The sequence below is a fragment of the Carcharodon carcharias genome, assembly GCF_017639515.1.
Source record: "Carcharodon carcharias isolate sCarCar2 chromosome 38 unlocalized genomic scaffold, sCarCar2.pri SUPER_38_unloc_5, whole genome shotgun sequence".
Classification (NCBI taxonomy): domain Eukaryota; kingdom Metazoa; phylum Chordata; class Chondrichthyes; order Lamniformes; family Lamnidae; genus Carcharodon; species Carcharodon carcharias.
This window is the reverse complement of record NW_024470809.1, coordinates 663,490-682,796: the sequence shown is the minus strand read 5'-3', so window position 1 is coordinate 682,796 and position 19,307 is coordinate 663,490.

Genomic DNA, 19,307 nt, shown 5'->3' with positions numbered 1-19,307 from the left:
CTCTCACCCAGGGATCACTGGACAGTGATCAGGAGCAGGAACCCTGGCTGATTTCCCCACTCTCTCTAACCCAGGGATCACTGGACAGTGATCAGGAGCAGGAACCCTGACTGATTTCCCCTCTCCATCTCCAACCCAGGGATCACTGGACAGTGATCAGGAGCAGGAACGCTGGCAGATTTCCCCTCTCTCTCTCTAACCCAGGGATCACTGGACAGTGATCAGGAGCAGGAACGCTGGCAGATTTCCCCTCTCTCTCTCTAACCCAGGGATCACTGGACAGTGATCAGGAGCAGGAACCCTGGCTGATTTCCCACCTCTCTCTAACCCAGGGATCACTGGACAGTGATCAGGAGCAGGAACCCTGACTGATTTCCCCGCTCTCTCTCTCTAACCCAGGGATCACTGGACAGTGATAAGGAGCAGGAACCCTGGCTGATTTCCCCTCTCTCTCTAACCCAGGGATCACAGGACAGTGATCAGGAGCAGGAACCATGGCTGATTTCCCCTCTCTCTGTCTCTTTAACCGAGGGATCACTGGACAGTGATCAGGAGCAGGAACCCTGGCTGATTTCCCCTCTCTCTCTAACCCAGGGAACACTGGACAGTGATCAGGAGCAGGTACACTGGCTGATTTCCCCTCTCTCTCTAACCCAGGGATCACTGGACAGTGATCAGGAGCAGGAACCCTGGCTGATTTCCCCTCTCTCTGTCTCTCTAACCGAGGGATCACTGGACAGTGATCAGGAGCAGGAACCCTGTCTGATTTCCTCTCTCTCTCTCTCTCTAACCCAGGGATCACTGGACAGTGATCAGGAGCAGGAACCCTGGCTGATTTCCCCTCTCTCTCTAACCCAGGGATCACTGGACAGTGATCAGGAGCAGGAACCCTGGATGATTTCCTCTCTCTCTCTCTCACCCAGGGATCACTGGACAGTGATCAGGAGCAGGAAACCTAGCTGATTTCCTCTCTCCCTCTCTCTAACCCAGGGATCACTGGACAGTGATCAGGAGCAGGAACACTGGCTGATTTCCCCTCTCTCTCTCTCTAACCCAGGGATCACTGGACAGTGATCAGGAGCAGGAACCCTGGCTGATTTCCCACCTCTCTCTCTCTAACCCAGGGATCACTGGACAGTGATCAGGAGCAGGAACCATGGCTGATTTCCCCTCTCTCTGTCTCTTTAACCGAGGGATCACTGGACCGTGATCAGGAGCAGGAACCCTGGCTGATTTCCCCTCTCTCTCTAACCCAGGGAACACTGGACAGTGATCAGGAGCAGGTACACTGGGTGATTTCCCCTCTCTCTCTAACCCAGGGATCACTGGACAGTGATCAGGAGCAGGAACCCTGGCTGACTTCCCCTCTCTCTGTCTCTCTAACCGAGGGATCACTGGACAGTGATCAGGAGCAGGAACCCTGTCTGATTTCCTCTCTCTCTCTCTCTAACCCAGGGATCACTGGACAGTGATCAGGAGCAGGAACCCTGGCTGATTTCCCCTCTCTCTCTCTAACCCAGGGATCACTGGACAGTGATCAGGAGCAGGAGCCCTGGCTGATTTCCTCTCTCTCTCTCTCTAACCCAGGGATCACTGGACAGTGATCAGGAGCAGGAACCCTGGCTGATTTCCCCTCTCTCTCTCTTTAACCCAGGGATCACTGGACAGTGATCAGGAGCAGGAACCCTGGCTGATTTCCCACCTCTCTCTCTCTAACCCAGGGATCACTGGACAGTGATCAGGAGCAGGAACCCTGGCTGATTTCCTCTCTCTCTCTAACCCAGGGATCACTGGACATTGACCAGGAGCAGGAACCCTGGCTGGTTTCCCCTCTCTCTCTCTCTCAGCGCCAGGGATCACTGGACTGTGATCAGGAGCATGAACCCTGGCTGATTTCCCCTCTCTCTCTCTAACACAGGGATCACTAGACAGTGATCAGGAGCAGGACCCCTGGCTGATTTCCCATATCTCGCACTAACGCAGGGATCACTGGACAGTGATCAGGAGCAGGAATCCTGGCTGATTTCCCCTCTCTCTCTCTAACCCAGGGGATCACTGGACAGTGATCAGGAGCAGGAACCCTGGCTGATTTCCCCTCTCTCTCTCTCTCTCTCTAACCCAGGGATCACTGGACAGTGATCAGGAGCAGGAACCCTGGCTGATTTCCCCTCTCTCTCTCTCTCTCTCTAACCCAGGGATTACTGGACAGTGATCAGGAGCAGCAACCCTCGCTGATTTCCCCTCTCTCTGTCTCTTTAACCGAGGGATCACTGGACCGTGATCAGGAGCAGGAACCCTGGCTGATTTCCCGTCTCTCTCTAACCCAGCGATCACTGGACAGTGATCAGGAACAGGAACCCTGGCTGATTTCCCCTCTCTCTCTCTCTAACCCAGGGATCACTGGACAGTGATCAGGAGCAGGAACCCTGGCTGATTTCCCCCTTCTCTCTCTCTCTAACCCAGGGATCACTGGACAGTGATCAGGAACAGGAACCCTGGCTGATTTCCCCTCTCTCTCTGTCTCTCTAACCGAGGGATCACTGGACAGTGATCAGGAGCAGGAACCCTGGCTGATTTCCTCTCTCTCTCTCTCTAACCCAGGGATCACTGGACAGTGATCAGGAGCAGGAACCCTGGCTGATTTCTCCTCTCTCTCTCTAACACAGGGATCACTGGACAGTGATCAGGAGCAGGAATCATGGCTGATTTCCTCTCTCTCTCTCTCTAACCCAGGGATCACTGGACAGTGATCAGGAGCAGGAACCCTGGCTGATTTCCCCTCTCTCTCTAACCCAGGGATCACTGGACAGTGATCAGGAGCAGGAACTCTGGCTGATTTTCTCTCTCTCTCTCTAACCCAGGGATCACTGGACAGTGATCAGGAGCAGGAACCCTGGCTGAATTCCATTCTGTCTCTCTAACCGAGGGATCACTGGACACTGATCAGGAGCAGGAACCCTGGCTGATTTCCCCTCTCACTCTCACTAACCCAGGGATCATTGGACAGTGATCAGGAGCAGGAACCCTGGCTGATTTACCCTCTCTCTCTAACCCAGGGATCACTGGACAGTGATCAGGAGCAGGAACACTGGCTGATTTCTCCTCTCACTCTCTAATACAGGAATCACTGGGCAATGATCAGGAGCAGGAACCCTGGCTGATTTCACCCCTCTCTCTCTAAACCTGGGATCACTGGACAGTGATCAGGAGCAGGAACCCTGGCTGATTTCCCCTATCAATCTCTAACCCAGGGATCACTGGACAGTGATCAGGAGCAGGAACCCTGGCTGATTTCCTCTCACTCTCTCTCTACCCCAAGGATCACTGAACAGTGATCAGGAGCAGGAACCCTGGCTGATTTCCCCTCTCTCTCTCTCTTTAACCGAGGGGTCACTGGACAGTGATCAGGAGCAGGAACCCTGGCTGATTTCCTCTCACTCTCTCTCTACCCCAAGGATCACTGAACAGTGATCAGGAGCAGGAACCCTGGCTGATTTCCCCTCTCTCTCTAACCCAGGGATTACTGGACAGTGATCAGGAGCAGGAACCCTGGCTGATTTCCCCTCTCTCTCTCTAACCCAGGGATCACTGGACAGTGATTAGGAGCAGGACCCCTGGCTGATTTCCCCTCTCTCTCTCTAACCGAGGGATCACTGGACAGTGATCAGGAGCAGGAACCCTGGCTGATTTCCTCTCACTCTCTCTCTACCCCAAGGATCACTGAACAGTGATCAGGAGCAGGAACCCTGACTGATTTCCCCTCTCTCTCTCTAACCCAGGGATCACTGGACAGTGATCAGGAGCAGGAACCCTGGATGATTTCCTCTCTCTCTCTCTCTAACCCAGGGATCACTGGACAGTGATCAGGAGCAGGAACCCTGGCTGATTTCCCCTCTCTCTCTCTCTAACCGAGGGATCACTGGACAGTGATCAGGAGCAGGAACCCTGGCTGATTTCCTCTCTCTCTCTCTCACCCAGGGATCACTGGACAGTGATCAGGAGCAGGAACCCTAGCTGATTTCCTCTCTCTCTCTCTCTAACCCAGGGATCACTGGACAGTGATCAGGAGCAGGAACACTGGCTGATTTCCCCTCTCTCTCTCTCTAACCCAGGGATCACTGGACAGTGATCAGGAGCAGGAATCATGGTTGATTTCCTCTCTCTCTCTCTCTAACCCAGGGATCACTGGACAGTGATCAGGAGCAGGAATCATGGTTGATTTCCTCTCTCTCTCTCTCTAACCCAGGGATCACTGGACAGTGATCAGGAGCAGAACCCTCGCTGATTTCCCCTCTCTCTGTCTCTTTAACCGAGGGATCACTGGACAGTGATCAGGAGCAGGAACCCTGGCTGATTTCCCGTCTCTCTCTAACCCAGCGATCACTGGACAGTGATCAGGAACAGGAACCCTGGCTGATTTCCCCTCTCTCTCTCTCTCTAACCCAGGGATCACTGGACAGTGATCAGGAACAGGAACCCTGGCTGATTTCCCCTCACTCTCTGTCTCTCTAACCGAGGGATCACTGGACAGTGATCAGGAGCAGGAACCCTGGCTGATTTCCTCTCTCTCTCTCTAACCCAGGGATCACTGGACAGTGATCAGGAGCAGGAACCCTGGCTGAATTCCATTCTGTCTCTCTAACCGAGGGATCACTGGACACTGATCAGGAGCAGGAACCCTGGCTGATTTCCCCTCTCACTCTCACTAACCCAGGGATCATTGGACAGTGATCAGGAGCAGGAACCCTGGCTGATTTCCTCTCTCTCTCTAACCCAGGGATCACTGGACAGTGATCAGGAGCAGGAACCCTGGCTGATTTCCCCTCTCTCTCTCTCTAACGCAGGGATCACTGGACAGTGATCAGGAGCTGGAACCCTGGCTGATTTCCCCTATCAATCTCTAACCCAGGGATCACTGGACAGTGATCAGGAGCAGGAACCCTGGCTGATTTCCTCTCACTCTCTCTCTACCCCAAGGATCACTGGACAGTGATCAGGAGCAGGAACCCTGGCTGATTTCCTATCTCTCTGTAACCCAGTCATCACTGGACAGTGATCAAGAGCAGGAACCCTGGTTGATTTCCTCTCTCTCTGTCTCTCTCTACCCCAAGGATCACTGGACAGTGATCAGGAGCAGGAACCCTGGCTGATTTCCCCTCTCTCTCTCTCTAACCCAGGGATCACTGGACAGTGATCAGGAGCAGGAACCCTGGCTGATTTCCTCTCTCTCTCTCTAACCCAGGGATCACTGGACAGTGATCAGGAGCAGGAACCCTGGCTGATTTCCCCTCTATCTCTCTAACCCAGGGGATCACTGGACAGTGATCAGGAGCAGGAACCCTGGCTGATTTCGGCTCTCACTCCCTCTCACTAACACAGGGATCACTGGACAGTGATCAGGAGCAGGAATCATGGTTGATTTCCTCTCTCTCTCTCTCTAACCCAGGGATCACTGGACAGTGATCAGGAGCAGGAACCCTGGCTGAATTCCCCTCTCTCTCTCTCTCTAACCGAGGGATCACTGGACACTGATCAGGAGCAGGAACCCTGGCTGATTTCCCCTCTCACTCTCACTAACCCAGGGATCATTGGACAGTGATCAGGAGCAGGAACCCTGGCTGATTTCCTCTCTCTCTCTAACCCAGGGATCACTGGACAGTGATCAGGAGCAGGAACCCTGGCTGATTTCCCCTCTCTCTCTCTCTCTAACCCAGGGATCACTGGACAGTGATCAGGAGCTGGAACCCTGGCTGATTTCCCCTATCAATCTCTAACCCAGGGATCACTGGACAGTGATCAGGAGCAGGAACCCTGGCTGATTTCCTCTCACTCTCTAATACAGGAATCACTGGGCAATGATCAGGAGCAGGAACCCTGGCTGATTTCCCCTCTCTCTCTCTCTAACGCAGGGATCACTGGACAGTGATCAGGAGCTGGAACCCTGGCTGATTTCCCCTATCAATCTCTAACCCAGGGATCACTGGACAGTGATCAGGAGCAGGAACCCTGGCTGATTTCCTCTCACTCTCTCTCTACCCCAAGGATCACTGGACAGTGATCAGGAGCAGGAACCCTGGCTGATTTCCCCTCTCTCTCTCTCTTTAACCGAGGGGTCACTGGACAGTGATCAGGAGCAGGAACCCTGGCTTATTTCCCCTCTCTCTCTAACCCAGGGATTACTGGACAGTGATCAGGAGCAGGAACCCTGGCTGATTTCCCCTCTCTCTCTCTAACCCAGGGATCACTGGACAGTGATCAGGGGCAGGAACCCTGACTGATTTCCCCTCTCTCTCTCTCTAACCCAGGGATCACTGGACAGTGATAAGGAGCAGGAACCATGGCTGATTTCCCCTCTCTCTCTCTCTAACCCAGGGATCACTGGACAGTGATCAGGAGTAGAAACCCTGGCTGATTTCGCCTCTCTCTCCCTCTCTAACCCGGGGATCACTGGACAGTGATCAGGAGTAGGAAAAATGGCTGTTTTCCCCTCTCTCTGTCTCTCTAACCCAGGGATCACTGGACAGTGATCAGGACTAGGAACCCTGGCTGATTTACCCTCTCTCTCTCTCACCCAGGGCTCACTGGACAGTGATCAGGAGCAGGAACCCTGGCTGATTTGCCCTCTCTCTCTCTCTCTCTAACCCAGGGATCACTGGACAGTGAGCAGGAGCAGGAACCCTGGCTGATTTCCCCTCTCTCTCTAACCCAGGGATCACTGGACAGTGATCAGGAGCAGGAACCCTGGCTGATTTCCCCTCTCTCTCTCTCTAACCCACGGATCACTGGACAGTGATAAGGATCAGGAACCCTGGCTGATTTCCCCTCTCTCTCTCTCTAACCCAGGGATCACTGCTCAGTGATCAGCAGTAGAATCCCTGGCTGATTTCGCCTCTCTCTCCCTCTCTAACCTGGGGATCACTGGACAGTGATCAGGAGTAGGAAAAATGGCTGATTTCCCCTCTCTCTGTCTCTCTAACCCAGGGATTACTGGACAGTGATCAGGACTAGGAACCCTGGCTGATTTACCCTCTCTCTCTCTCACCCAGGGATCACTGGACAGTGATCAGGAGCAGGAACCCTGGCTGATTTGCCCTCTCTCTCTCTCTCTCTAACCCAGGGATCACTGGACAGTGAGCAGGAGCAGGAACCCTGGCTGATTTCCCCTCTCTCTCTAACCCAGGGATCACTGGACAGTGATCAGGAGCAGGAACCCTGGCTGATTTCCCCTCTCCATCTCTAACCCAGGGATCACTGGACAGTGATCAGGAGCAGGAACACTGGCTGATTTCCCCTCTCTCTCTCTTTAACCCAGGGATCACTGGACTGTGATCAGGAGCAGGAACACTGGCTGATTCCCCCCCTCTCTCTCTCTCTAACCCAGGGATCACTCGAGAGTGATCAGGAGCAGGATCCCTGGTTGATTTTCCCTCTCTCTCTCTCTCTAACCCAGGGATCACTGGACAGTGATCATGAGCAGGAACCCTGGCTGATTTACCCCCTTCCTTCTCTAACCCAGGGATGACTGGACAGTGATCAGGAGCTGGAATACTGGCTGATTTCCCCTCGAAGTCTATCTAATCCAGGGATCACTGGACAGTGATCAGGAGCAGGAACCCTGGCTGATTTCTGCTCTCTCTCTCTAACCCAGGGATCACTCGACAGTGATCAGGAGCAGGATCCCTGGTTGATTTTCCCTCTCTCTCTCTCCAACCCAGGGATCACTGGACAGTGATCAGGAGCAGGAACCCTGGCTGATTTCTGCTCTCTCTCTCTAACCCAGGGATCACTGGACAGTGATCATGAGCAGGAACCCTGGCTGATTTACCCCCTTCCTTCTCTAACCCAGGGATGACTGGACAGTGATCAGGAGCTGGAATACTGGCTGATTTCCCCTCGAAGTCTATCTAATCCAGGGATCACTGGACAGTGATCAGGAGCAGGTACCCTGGCTGATTTCCCCTCTCTCTCTCTCTCTAACCCAGGGATCACTGGACAGTGATCAGGAGCAGGAACCCTGGCTGATTTCCCCTCTCTCTGTCTCACCCAGGGATCACTGGACAGTGATCAGGAGCAGGAACCCTGGCTGATTTCCCCTCTCTCTCTCTACCCCAGGGATCACTGGACAGTGATCAGGAGCAGGAACCCTGGCTGATTTCCCCTCTCTCTCTCTAACCCAGGGATCACTGGACAGTGATCAGGAGCAGGAACCCTGGCTGATTTCCCCTCTCTCTGTCTAACCCAGGGATCACTGGACAGTGATCAGGAGCAGGAACCCTGGCTGATTTCCCCTTTCTCTCTAACCCAGGGATCACTGGACAGTGATCAGGAGCAGGAACACTGGCTGATTTCCCCTCGCTCTCTCTCTCTAACCCAGGGATCACTGGACAGTGATCAGGAGCAGGAACCCTAGCTGATTTCCCCTCTCTCTGTCTAACCCAGGGATCACTGGACAGTGATCAGGAGCAGGAACCCTGGCTGATTTCCCCTCTCTCTGTAACCCAGGGATCACTGGACAGTGATCAGGAGCAGGAACCCTGGCTGATTTCCCTACTCTCTCTAACCCAGGGATCACTGGACAGTGATCAGGAGCAGGAACCTTGGCTGATTTCCTCTCGCTCTCTCTCTCTTACCCAGGGATCACTGGACAGTGATCAGGAGCAGGACCCCTAGCTGATTTCCTCTCTCTCTCTCTCTAACCCAGGGATCACTGGACAGTTATCAGGAGCAGGAATGTGAATTGGATGAATATCCCTGTCTCAATTCCCTCTCCCTCTAACCCATGCGGCTGAATTTTAACAGCCGTGCATGTTAAGGTAGTTGGGGATGAGAATAAGAGGATATGTGAAGCTGGGTTGGATGTGTTGTTTATTGAAAGTATTCTCTCGCACAGACACTCTGAGTGGGACGATGAGGAATATCCTAGCTGGTGCTTTCTGTCTGCTCTTTGTGGTGATGCTGCTATTCATGTGCTGCTGTCGCTGACGGAGGGCTGCGACTTATAGCAGAGTATCACGGTGAGTGTGTCACTTATATCAGAGTGTTACAGTGAGGGGTGTGGGTTATATCAGAGTGTTACAGTGAGGGCTGTGGGATATATCAGAGTGTTACAGTGAGGGGTGTGGGATATATCAGAGTTTTACAGTGAGGGGTGTGGGTTATATCAGAGTGTTACAGTGAGGGGTGTGGGGTATATCAGATTGTTACAGTGAGGGGTGTGGGGTATATCAGAGTGTTACAGTGAGGGGTGTGGGGTATAACAGAGTGTTACAGTGAGGGGTGTGGGGTATAACAGAGTGTTACAGTGAGGGGTGTTGGATATATCAGTGTGTTACAGTGAGGGGTGTGGGGTATATCAGAGTGTTACACTGAGGGGTGTGGGGTATCACAGAGTGTTACAGTGAGGGGTGTGGGGTATATCAGAGTGTTACAGTGAGGGGTGTGTGAGATATCAGAGTGTTACAGTGAGGGGTGTGGGATATATCAGTGTGTTACAGTGAGGGGTGTGGGGTATATCAGAGTGTTACAGTGAGGGGTGGGGGTATCACAGAGTGTTACAGTGAGGGGTGTGGGGTATATCAGAGTGTAACAGTGAGTGCTGTGGGATATATCAGAGTGTTACAGTGAGTGGTGTGGGATATATCAGAGTGTTACAGTGAGGGTGTGGGGTATATCAGAGTGTAACAGTGAGGGGAGTGGGATATGTCAGAGTGTTACAGTGCGGGGTGTGGGGTATATCAGTGTTTTACAGTGAGGGGTGTGGGATATATCAGTGTGTTACAGTGAGGGGTGTGGGGTATATCAGAGTGTTACAGTGAGGGGTGGGGGTATCACAGAGTGTTACAGTGAGGGGTAGGGGTATATCAGAGTGTAACAGTGAGTGCTGTGGGATATATCAGAGTGTTACAGTGAGTGGTGTGGGATATATCAGAGTGTTACAGTGAGGGTGTGGGGTATATCAGAGTGTTACAGTGAGGGGAGTGGGATATGTCAGAGTGTTACAGTGCGGGGTGTGGGGTATATCAGAGTGTTACAGTGAGGGGTGTGGGGATATATCAGAGTGTTACAGTGCGGGGTGTGGGGTATATCAGAGTGTTACAGTGAGGGGTGTGGGGTATAACAGAGTGTTACAGTGAGGGGTGTGGGGTATATCAGAGTGTTACAGTGAGGGGTGTGGGATATATCAGAGTGTTACAGTGAGGGGTGTGGGATATATCAGAGTGTTACAGTGAGGGGTGTGGGGTATATCAGAGTGTTACAGTGAGGGGTGTGGGATATATCAGAGTGTTACAGTGAGGGGTGTGGGATATATCAGAGTGTTACAGTGAGGGGTGTGGGGTATATCAGAGTGTTACAGTGAGGGGTGTGGGGTATATCAGAGTGTTACAGTGAGGGGTGTGGGGTATATCAGAGTGTTACAGTGAGGGGTGTGGGGTATATCAGAGTGTTACAGTGAGGGGTGTGGGATATATCAGAGTGCTACAGTGAGGGTGTGGGGTATATCAGAGTGTTACAGTGAGGGGTGTGGGATATATCAGAGTGTTACAGTGAGGGGTGTGGGGTATATCAGAGTGTTACAGTGAGGGGTGTGGGATATATCAGTGTGTTACAGTGAGGGGTGTGGGGTATATCAGAGTGTTACAGTGAGGGGTGTGGGGTATCACAGAGTGTTACAGTGAGGGGTGTGGGTATATCAGAGTGTTACAGTGAGGGGTGTGGGAGATATCAGAGTGTTACAGTGAGGGGTGTGGGATATATCAGAGTGTTACAGTGAGGGGTGTGGTGTATATCAGAGTGTTACAGTGAGGGGTGTGGGGTATCACAGAGTGTTACAGTGAGGGGTGTGGGGTATATCAGAGTGTAACAGTTAGTGCTGTGGGATATATCAGAGTGTTACAGTGAGTGGCGTGGGATATATCAGAGTGTTACAGTGAGGGTGTGGGGTATATCAGAGTGTAACAGTGAGTGGCGTGGGATATATCAGAGTGTTACAGTGAGCGGTGTGGGGTATATCAGAGTGTTACAGTGAGGGGCGTGGTGTATATCAGAGTGTTACAGTGAGGGGTGTGGGATATATCAGAGCTTTACAGTGAGGGGTGTGGGATATATCAGAGTGTTACAGTGCGGGGTGTGGGGTATATCAGAGTGTTACAGTGAGGGGTGTGGGGTATAACAGAGTGTAACAGTAAGGGGTGTGGGGTACATCAGAGTGTTACAGTGAGGGGTTAGGGGTATATCAGAGTGTAACAGTGAGGGGTGTGGGTTATATCAGAATGTTAGAGTGAGGGGTGTGGGGTATATCAGAGTGTTACAGTGAGCGGTGTGGGATATATCAGAGTGTTACAGTGAGGGGTGTGGGATATATCAGAGTGTTACAGTGAGGTCTGTGGGATATTTCAGCGTGTTACAGTGCGGGGTATATCAGAGTGTTATGGTGTCAGGTGTGGGGTATATCAGAGTGTTACAGTGAGGGGTGTGGGATATATCAGAGTGTTACAGTGAGGGGTGTGGGATATATCAGAGTGTTACAGTGAGGGGTGTGGGATATATCAGAGTGCTACAGTGAGGTGTGTGGGGTATATGAGAGTGTTACAGTGAGGGGTGTGTGATATATCAGAGTGTTACTGTGAGGGGTGTGGGGCATATCAGAGTGTTACCGTGAGGGGTGCGGGGTATATCAGAGTGTTACATTAAGGGGTGTGGGGTATATCAGGGGGATACAGTGAGAGGTGTGGGGTATACCAGAGTGTAATAGTGAGGAGTGTTGGGTATATCAGAGTGTTACAGTGAGGGGTGTGGGATATATCGAAGTGGTACAGTGAGGGGTGTGGGATATATCAGAGTATTACCGTGAGCGGTGAAGGGGTATATCAGAGTGTTACAGTGAGGGGTGTGGGGTATATCAGAGTGTTACAGCGAGGGGTGTGGGGTATATCAGAGTGTTACAGTGAGGGGTGCGGGGTATATCAGAGTGTTACATTGAGGGGTGTGGGAAATATCAGAGTGTTACAGTGAGAGGTGTGGGATATATCAGAATGCTACAGGGAGGGGTGTGGGATATATCAGAGTATTATAGTGAGAGGTGTGGGGTATATCAGTGTGTTACACGGAGGGGTGCGGGGTACATCAGAGTGTTACAGTGAGGGGTGTGGGGTATCTCAGAGTGTTACATTGAGGGGTGTGGGAAATATCAGAGTGTTACAGTGAGCGGTGTCGGGTATATCAGAGGGTTACAGCGAGGGGTGTGGGGTATATCAGAGTGTTTCAATGAGGGGTGTGGGAAATATCAGAGTGTTACAGTGAGGGGTGTGGCGTATATCAGAGTGTTACAGTGAGGGGTGTGGGATATATCAGAGTGTTACAGTGAGGGGTGTGGGATATATCAGAGTGTTACACTGAGGGGTGTGGGATATATCAGAGTGTTACAGTGAGGGGTGTGGGATATATCAGAGTGTTACAGTGAGGGGTGTGGGATATATCAGAGTGTTACAGTGACGGGTGTGGGGTATATCAGAGTGTTACAGTGAGGGTGTGGGGTATATCAGAGTGTTACAGTGAGGGGTGTGGGATATATCAGAGTGTTACAGTGAGGGATGTGGGATATATCAGAGCATTACAGTGAGGGTGTGGGATATATCAGAGTGTTACAGTGAGGGGTGTGGGATATATCAGAGTATTACAGTGAGGGGTGTGGGATATATCAGAGTGTTACAGTAAGGGGTGTGGGATATATCAGAGTGTTACAGTGAGGGGTGTGGGGTATATCAGAGTGTTACAGTGAGGGGTGTGGGATATATCAGAGTGTTACAGTAAGGGGTGTGGGATATATCAGAGTGTTAAATTGAGGGGTGTGGGGTATATCAGAAAGTTACAGTGAGGGGTGTGTGAGATATCAGAGTGTTACAGTGAGGGGTGTGGGGTATATCAGAGTGTTACTGTGAGGGGTGAGGGGTATATCAGAGTGTTACAGTGAGGGGTGCCCGGTATATCAGAGTGTTACAGTGAGGGTGTGGGGTATATCAGAGGGTTACATTGAGGGGTGTGGGAAATATCAGAGTGTTACAATGAGGGGTGTGGGATATATCAGAGTGTTACAGTGAGGGGTGTGGGATATATCAGAGCATTAAAGTGAGGGGTGTGGGGTATATCAGAGTGTTACAGTGAGGGGTGTGGGTTATATCACAGTGTTACAGTCAGGGGTGTGGGATATATCAGAGTTTTACAGTAAGCGGTGTGGGGTATATCAGAGTGTTACAGTGAGGGGTGTGGGATATATCAGTGTTACAGTAAGGGGTGTGGGGTATATCAGAGTGTTACAGTGAGGGGTGTGGGGTATATCAGTGTTACAGTGAGGGGTGTGGGGTATATCAGAGAGTTACAGTGAGGGGTGTGGGATATATCAGAGTGTTACATTGAGGGGTGTGGGGTATATCAGAGTGTTACAGTGAGGGGTGTGGGATATATCAGAGTATTACAGTGAGGGGTGTGGGATATATCAGAGTGTTACAGTAAGGGGTGTGGGGCATATCAGAGTGTTACAGTGAGGGGTGTGTGGTATATCAGTGTTACAGTGAGGGGTGTGGGGTATATCAGTGTGTTACAGTGAGGGGTGTGGGGTATATCAGAGTGTTACAGTGAGGGGTGTGGGATATATCAGAGTGTTACATTGAGGGGTGTGGGATATATCAGAGTGTTACATTGAGCGGTGTGGGGTATATCAGTGTGTTACAGTGAGGGGTGTGGGGTATATCAGAGTGTTACAGTGAGGGGTGTGGGAAATATCAGAGTGTTACAGTGAGGGGTGTGGGGTATATCAGAGTGTTACAGTGAGGGGTGTGGGGTATATCAGAGTGTTACAGTGAGGGGTGTGGGATATATCAGAGTGTTACAGTGAGGGGTGTGGGATATATCAGAGTGTTACAGTGAGGGGTGTGGCTTATATCAGAGTGTTACAGTGAGGGGTGTGGGTATATCAGAGTGTTACAGTGAGGGGTGTGGGATATATCAGAGTGTTACAGTGAGGGGTGTGGGATATATCAGAGTGTTACAGTGAGGGGTGTGGGATATATCAGAGTGTTACAGTGAGGGTGTGGGGTATATCAGAGTGTTACAGTGAGGGGTGTGGGGTATATCAGAGTGTTACAGTGAGGGCTGTGGGAATATCAGAGTGTTACAGTGAGGGGTGTGGGGTATATCAGAGTGTTACAGTGAGGGGTGTGGGATATATCAGAGTGTTACAGTGCGGGGTGTGGGGTATATCAGAGTGTTACAGTGAGGGGTGTGGGATATATCAGAGTGTTATAGTGAGGGTGTGGGATATATCAGAGTGTTACAGTGAGGGGTGTGGGGTATATCAGAGTGTTACAGTGAGGGGTGTGTGAGATATCAGAGTGTTACAGTGAGGGGTGTGGGGTATATCAGAGTGTTACAGTGAGGGGTGTGGGATATATCAGAGTGTTACAGTGAGGGGTGTGGGGTATATCAGAGTGTTACAGTGAGGGTGTGGGGTATATCAGAGGGTTACAGTGAGGGGTGTGGGATATATCAGAGTGTTAAAGTGAGGGTGTGGGGTATATCAGGGGGTTACAGTGAGAGGTGTCGGGTATATCAGAGTGTTACAGTGAGGGGTTTTGGATATATCAGAATGCTACAGTGAGGGGTGTGGGATATATCAGAGTGTTACAGTGAGGGGTGTGGGATATATCAGAGTATTACAGTGAGGGGTGTGGGATATATCAGAGTGTTACAGTAAGGGGTGCGGGGTATATCAGAGTGTTACATTGAGGGGTGTGGGAAATATCAGAGTGTTACAGTGAGGGGTGCGGGGTATATCAGAGTGTTACAGCGAGGGGTGTGGGGTATATCAGAGTGTTACAGTGAGGGGTGCCCGGTATATCAGAGTGTTACATTGAGGGGTGTGGGAAATATCAGAGTGTTACAGTGAGGAGTGTGGGGAATATCAGAGTGTTACAGCGAGGGGTGTGGGGTATATCAGAGTGTTACAGTGAGGGGTGCGGGGTATATCAGAGTGTTACATTGAGGGGTGTGGGAAATATCAGAGTGTTACAGTGAGGGGTGTGGGATATATCAGAGTGTTACAGTGAGGGGTGTGGGATATATCAGAGTGTTACAGTGAGGGGTGTGGGATATATCAGAGTGTTACAGTGAGGGGTGTGGGATATATCAGAGTGTTACAGTGAGGGGTGTGGGGTATATCAGAGAGTTACAGTGAGGGGTGTGGGATATATCAGAGTGTTACAGTGAGGGGTGTGGGATATATCAGAGTGTTACAGTGAGGGGTGTGGGATATATCAGAGTGTTACAGTGAGGGTTGCGGTGTATATCAGAGTGTTACAGTGAGGGGTGTGGGATATATCAGAGTGTTACAGTGAGGGATGTGGGGTATATCAGAGTGTTACAGTGAGGGGTGTGGGGTATATCAGAGTGTTACAGTGAGGGGTGTGGGGTATATCAGAGTGTTACAGTGAGGGGTGTGGGGTGTATATCAGAGTGTTACAGTGAGGGGTGTGGGATATATCAGAGTGTTACAATGTGGGATGTGGGTATATCAGAGTGTTACAGTGAGGGATGTGGGGTATATCAGAGTGTTACAGTGAGGGGTGTGGGAATATCAGAATGTTACAGTTTGGAGTGTGGGGTATATCAGAGTGTTAAAGTGAATGGTGTGGAGATATCAGAGTGTTACAGTGAGGGGTGTGGGGTATATCAGAGTGTTACAGTGAGGGGTGTGGGGTATATCAGAGTGTTACAGTGAGGGGTGTGGGGTATATCAGAGTGTTACAGTGAGGGGTGTGGGGTATAACAGAGTGTAACAGTAAGGGGTGTGGGGTACATCAGAGTGTTACAGTGAGGGGTTAGGGGTATATCAGAGTGTAACAGTGAGGGGTGTGGGTTATATCAGAATGTTAGAGTGAGGGGTGTGGGGTATATCAGAGTGTTACTGTGAGCGGTGTGGGTTATATCAGAGTGTTACAGTGAGGGGTGTGGGATATATCAGAGTGTTACAGTGTGGGGTGTGGGGTATATCACTGTGTTACAGCGAGAGGTGTGGGGTATATCAGAGTGTTATAGTGAGGAGTGTGGGGTATATCAGCGTGTTACAGTGAGGGGTGTGGGATATATCAGAGTGTTACAGTGAGGGGTGTGGGATATATCAGAGTGTTACAGTGAGGTGTGTGGGTTATATCAGAGTGTTACAGTGAGGGGTTAGGGGTATATTAGAGTGTTACAGTGAGGGGTGTGGGATATATCAGAATGTTACAGTGAGGGGTGTGGGATATATAAGAATGTTACAGTGAGGGGTGTGGGATATATCAGAATGCTACAGTGAGGTGTGCGGGGTATATGAGAGTGTTACAGTGAGGGGTGTGTGATATATCAGAGTGTTACTGTGAGGGGTGTGGGGCATATCAGAGTGTTACCGTGAGGGGTGCGGGGTATATCAGAGTGTTACATTAAGGGGTGTGGGGTATATCAGGGGGATACAGTGAGAGGTGTGGGGTATATCAGAGTGTAATAGTGAGGAGTGTTGGGTATATCAGAGTGTTACAGTGAGGGGTGTGGGATATATCGAAGTGGTACAGTGAGGGGTGTGGGATATATCAGAGTATTACCGTGAGCGGTGAAGGGGTATATCAGAGTGTTACAGTGAGGGGTGTGGGGTATATCAGAATGTTACAGCGAGGGGTGTGGGGTATATCAGAGTGTTACAGTGAGGGGTGCGGGGTATATCAGAGTGTTACATTGAGGGGTGTGGGAAATATCAGAGTGTTACAGTGAGGGGTGTGGGATATATCAGAATGCTACAGGGAGGGGTGTGGGATATATCAGAGTATAACAGTGAGCGGTGTGGGGTATATCAGTGTGTTACAGTGAGGGGTGCGGGGTATATAAGAGTGTTACAGTGAGGGGTGTGGGGTATATCAGAGTGTTACAGTGAGGGGTGTGGGGTATCTCAGAGTGTTACATTGAGGGGTGTGGGAAATATCAGGGTGTTACAGTGAGGGGTGTGGCGTATATCAGAGTGTTACAGTGAGGGGTGTGGAATATATCAGAGTGTTACAGTGAGGGGTGTGGGATATATCAGAGTGTTACAGTGAGGGTGTGGGGTATATCAGATTGTTACAGTGAGGGGTGTGGGATATATCAGAGTGTTACAGTGAGGGGTGTGGGATATATCAGAGTGTTACAGTGAGGAGTGTGGGATATATCAGAGTGTTACACTAAGGGGTGTGTGATATATCAGACTGTTACATTGAGGGGTGTGGCGTATATCAGAGTGTTACAGTGAGGGGTGTGTGAGATATCAGAGTGTTACAGTGAGGGGTGTGGGGTATATCAGAGTGTTACAGTGAGGGTGTGGGGTATATCAGAGTGTTACATTGAGGGGTGTGGGAAATATCAGAGTGTTACAATGAGGGGTGTGGGATATATCAGAGTGTTACAGTGAGGGGTGTGGGATATATCAGAGTGTTACAGTAAGCGGTGTGGGGTATATCAGAGTGTTACAGTGAGGGGTGTGGGATATATCAGAGTGTTACAGTGAGGGGTGTGGGGTATATCAGAGTGTTACAGTGAGGGGTGTGGGATATATCAGAGTGTTACAGTGAGGGATGTGGGATATATCAGAGTGTTACAGTGAGGGGTGTGGGATATATCAGAGTGTTACAGTGAGGGGTGTGGGATATATCAGAGTGTTACAGTGAGGGGTGTGGGGTATATCAGAGTGTTACAGTGAGGGGTGTGGGGTATATCAGTGTTACAGTGAGGGTGTGGGGTATATCAGAGAGTAACAGTGAGGGGTGTGGGATATATCAGAGTGTTACAGTAAGGGGTGTGGGATATATCAGAGTGTTAAATTGAGGGGTGTGGGGTATATCAGAAAGTTACAGTGAGGGGTGTGTGAGATATAAGAGTGTTACAGTGAGGGGTGTGGGGTATATCAGAGTGTTACATTGAGGGGTGTGGGATATATCAGAGTGTTACATTGAGCGGTGTGGGGTATATCAGTGTGTTACAGTGAGGGGTGCGGGGTATATCAGAGTGTTACATTGAGGGGTGTGGGATATATCAGAGTATTACAGTGAGCGGTGTGGGGTATATCAGAGTGTTACATTGAGGGGTGTGGGAAATATCAGAGTGTTACAGTGAGGGGTGCGGGGTATATCAGAGTGTTACAGTGAGGGGTGTGGGGTATATCAGAGTGTTACAGCGAGGGGTGTGGGGTATATCAGAGTGTTACAGTGAGGGGTGCCGGGTATATCAGAGTGTTACATTGAGGGGTGTGGGAAATATCAGAGTGTTACAGTGAGGAGTGTGGGGTATATCAGAGTGTTACAGCGAGGGGTGTGGGGTATATCAGTGTGTTACAGTGAGGGGTGCGGGGTATATCAGAGTGTTACATTGAGGGGTGTGGGAAATATCAGAGTGTTACATTGAGGGGTGTGGGATATATCAGAATGCTACATTGAGGGGTGTGGGATATATCAGAGTATTACAGTGAGCGGTGTGGGGTATATCAGTGTGTTACAGTGAGGGGTGCGGGGTATATCAGAGTGTTATAGTGAAGGGTGTGGGACATATCAGAGTGTTACAGTGAGGGGTGTGGGGTATTTAAGAATATTACAGTGAGGGGTGTGTGAGATATCAGAGTGTTACAGTGAGGGGTGTGGGGTATATCAGAGTGTTATAGTGAGGGGCGTGGGGTATATCAGAGTGTTACAGAGAGTGTGTGGGGTATATCAGAGTGTTACAGTGAGGGGTGTGGGATATATCAGAATGCTACAGGGAGGGGTGTGGGATATATCAGAGTATTACAGTGAGCGCTGTGGGGTATATCAGTGTGTTACATTGAGGGGTGTGGGAAATATCAGAGTGTTACAGTGAGCGGTGTGGGTTATATCAGTGCGTTACAGTGAGGGATGTGGCGTATATCAGAGGGTTACAGTGAGGGGTGTGGGATATATCAGAGTGTTACAGTGAGGGGTGTGGGATATATCAGAGTGTTACAGTGAGGGGTGTGGAATATATCAGAGTGTTAAAGTGAGGGGTGTGGGATATATCAGAGTGTTACAGTGAGGGGTTTGGGATATATCAGAGTGTTACAGTGACGGGTGTGGGGTATATCAGAGTGTTACAGTGAGGGTGTGGGGTATATCAGAGGGTTACAGTGAGGGGTGTGGGGTATATCAGAGTGTTACAGTGATGGGTGTGGGGTATTTAAGAATATTACAGTGAGGGGTGTGTGAGATATCAGAGTGTTACAGTGAGGGGTGTGTGAGATATCAGTG